General features: G+C 39.6%; 1 pseudogene; it reads left to right on the forward strand.

Annotated features, from left to right (window-relative positions):
* Nucleotides 1–2165: 2165 nt before the first annotated feature.
* On the forward strand, nt 2166–3180 carry LOC101331499 (dihydrolipoyl dehydrogenase, mitochondrial pseudogene; annotated as a pseudogene).
* Nucleotides 3181–3432: the final 252 nt, after the last annotated feature.

Consider the following 3432-nt stretch of genomic DNA (forward strand, 5'->3'; position numbering starts at 1 on the left):
AATAAATAAAATAAACAAATTTAAAAAAATAAAGAATAGAAAAAATTAAAGTTCGATTATTGCCAGAAATACAACCAACCTCCCAGACCCAAGATTTGAGAAGCAAGGATGGAAAAATTGGGCAGTCGGTCAGGTTTACTTTTGAAACTGCCTCACTAAGTGCTTCGTCCCATACAAACTCTCAACACCCCAGCAGCCCAACCTCCCTATACAGGCTTATTGTACTAGATTTCCTGCCTCCCCCCCATCAAAGCTTGTCCATCCTGTGTCTTATTAACTAAAGGCATATTCTCTGTTTTTTATAACTTAACCTTTTAATCTTAAAACACTGACACAGAAAGTTTTCTAAAATACATTGCTGCTCTATGTGTATAAAATGAAAATGCAGAGAAGGACCAGAAAAATACACAATGTAATGAGGGGGGAGGGGAATGGTGAGGTGAGATCCTGAGATAAGGACAGTTTTTTCCTTTTATTCCACTTTCCATTTATTTTATATTTTTAACCTTTTACATTAAGCATGTGTTTATGTGTAATTTTTACAAAATGAGTGAGAAAAAAATGACAAAAAATATAGTTTAACTCATTCTCTTCTTTCCAGAAAAATTTTTAATAGCAGATTAAAAAGAATCTTTTAGAAAAGCTTCTTAAATACATAAAAGGGATTTACAGGAGGGGGCAGTTTCAGATATTCCTGGGGTTCGATGACAATTAGAGGGAGGTGTTTTCTGTAGGTGGGATTTTTTAACGCAACTTCACTCTTAGTGCATTTGTGAGCAGAACCTACACAATCACAGCCTCCATCCCCACATAGTCACCGTGCAAAAGAAACTTCTATGTGCTTATGTGTGTCTATACTGAGTTATACGGTTTAAAGGATATAAGCCGAATACAGGGTAGCCTCTGGAGGGGAGCGGTCAAGTAAAAGTCAGAAGACATTCTGCATTTTCTAAAATATTTTAGTTTCTATAAGAAAAATGTATTCATGTTTGCTTAGTAATTAAAAATAAATATAAAACAAAATAAATTTTGAAAAACATTTTTTTTTGACAAGTGCAAATGAAAGGGGGAAAAGATGTATCCCATCTAGTTGGGCCATAGTTTGAGACCCACCACTTCCTCCAGGGTACTCTTTCCTCCGTTACCTGCCTAGAGGGTCACTGGGTAAAATGACTTGGATGAAAGGAAACACATCCTTTTCCCATGACCACAGAGCCAGAGTCCTCTGTATTCACATTTTCTCTCTAGATTTGCTGACTACCCTGATTTCTGTACTAATAAACATCTTTTGGTTGCAAGCGACAGAGACCCAGATTGAATCACCTTACTCAAAAAGGGGAAATGATTTTATCACGTAACCAGAAGAACAAAACAAAACAGGCCTGGCTTAATGCAAAGTTGGATTGGGCACTCAAACAGCAGCAGCAGCAATTTGGTTTTCTGCCTCTCAACTCCTCCTTCATTCTCAAGTCTTTTCCCATGTGGAGCCCAAGCTGGCAACCAGTCACTGCAGGCTTATACATCTACCTTATATTTCCACCAAACAACAAAAAAAACCTGTCTCTATTTAGCTCCAGAGAAAGTCCTGTGTTTAGTGTCATTGGTCTGGCGCGGGTCATGCACCTATCTCTGAACCCATTGCTCAGGGAAAGGGAATGGGATGTTCTGACTGGACAGGCCCAAGTCATGTGCTGACCAATGGCGTGGGAGCCTGGGATCAGCCCCACCTATAACACAGGGATTGGGTTGGTGGAATAGGTAGTAATAAGGTACTCTTATTAAAATAAAGGGAGGAGACCTTGGCGAGGCGGCAGAGACGCTTAGCGGAGTTTGAAAGCTTTGGCGGAAAGGAAAGTCCAGTGGCAAGATGCAGAGCTGGAGCCGTGTGTACTGTTCCTTGGCTAAGAGAGGCCATTTCAATCGAACATCTCATGGTCTGCAAGGAGTTTCTACAGTGCCACTGAGAACTTATGCAGATCAACCAATTGATGCTGATGTTAACAGTGATAGGTTCTTGTCCTGGAGGATATGTTGCTGCTATCAAAGCTGCCCAGTTAAGCTTCATGGCAGTCTGCGTTGAGAAAAATGAAACACTCGGTGGAACATGCTTGAAAGTTGGTTGTATTCCTTCTAAGGCTTTATTGAATAACTCTCATTATTACCATATGGCCCATGGAAAAGATTTTACATCTAGAAGAATTGAAATGTCTGAAGTTCGCTTGAATTTAGAGAAGATGATGGAGCAGAAGAGTAATGCAGTAAAAGCTTTAACAGGTGGAAGTGCCCACTTGTTCAAACAGAGTAAGGTTGCTCATGTAAATGGATATGGAAAGATAACTGGGAAAAATCAGGTCACAGCTACAAAAGCCGATGGAAGCAATCAAGTTATTGATACAAAGAACATTCTTATAGCCACAGCTCTACCAGAGATCTCCATCTCTCTCTTTAAATTGAATACCAAAGTTACTGGTGCTACTAAGAAGTCAGATGGAAAAATTGATGTTTCTATTGAAGCTGCTTCTGGTGGTAAAGCTGAAGTTATCACTTGTGATGTACTCCTGGTTTGCATTGGCCGACGACGCTTTACTAAGAATTTGGGACTAGAGGAGCTTGGAATTGAGCTGGATCCTAGAGGTAGAATTCCAGTAAATACCAGATTCCAAACTAAAATTCCAAGTATCTATGCAATTGGCGATGTGGTTGCTGGTCCAATGCTGGCTCACAAAGCAGTGGATGAAGGCATTATCTGTGTTGAAGGGATGGCTGGTGGCGCTGTGCACATTGACTACAATTCTGTACCATCGGTGATTTACACACACCCTGAAGTTGCTTGGGTTGGCAAATCAGAAGAGCAGTAGAAAGAAGAGGGTTATTGAGTACAAATTTGGGAAATTCCCATTTGCTGCTGAGAGCAGAGCTAAGACAAACGCTGACACAGATGGCATGGTGAAGATACTTGGGCAGAAATCAACAAACAGAGTATTGGGAGCACATATTCTAGGACCAGGTGCTGGTGAAATGATAAATGAAGCTGCTCTTGCACTGGAATATGGAGCATCCTGTGAAGATATAGCTAGAGTCTGTCATGCACATCCGACCTTACCAGAAGCTTTTAGAGAAGCAAACCTGGCTGCATCATTTGGCAAATCGATCAACTTTTTTTTTTCGATCAACTTTTAAATTAGAAGATTATATTTTTCTGAAATTTCCTGGGAGCATTTATAGACGTAACATTTCTGAACAGGAAATGCTCTCAGCTCCAAGAATTTCTAGGACTGAATTACAAAACTTTTGGAAGGTATTTAATAGGTTTGGACAGAATGGAATAATCTCATACCTATATTTTAAATAAATTTAATATTTTGTTTTACTGTGTTAATACTGCAGAAAAAAAGCTACTTATAGTAGCATGCTGGAAAATTTTCTTCAACT

Source organism: Tursiops truncatus, chromosome 7 (genome assembly GCF_011762595.2).
Source record: "Tursiops truncatus isolate mTurTru1 chromosome 7, mTurTru1.mat.Y, whole genome shotgun sequence".
In the NCBI taxonomy this organism is placed as follows: domain Eukaryota; kingdom Metazoa; phylum Chordata; class Mammalia; order Artiodactyla; family Delphinidae; genus Tursiops; species Tursiops truncatus.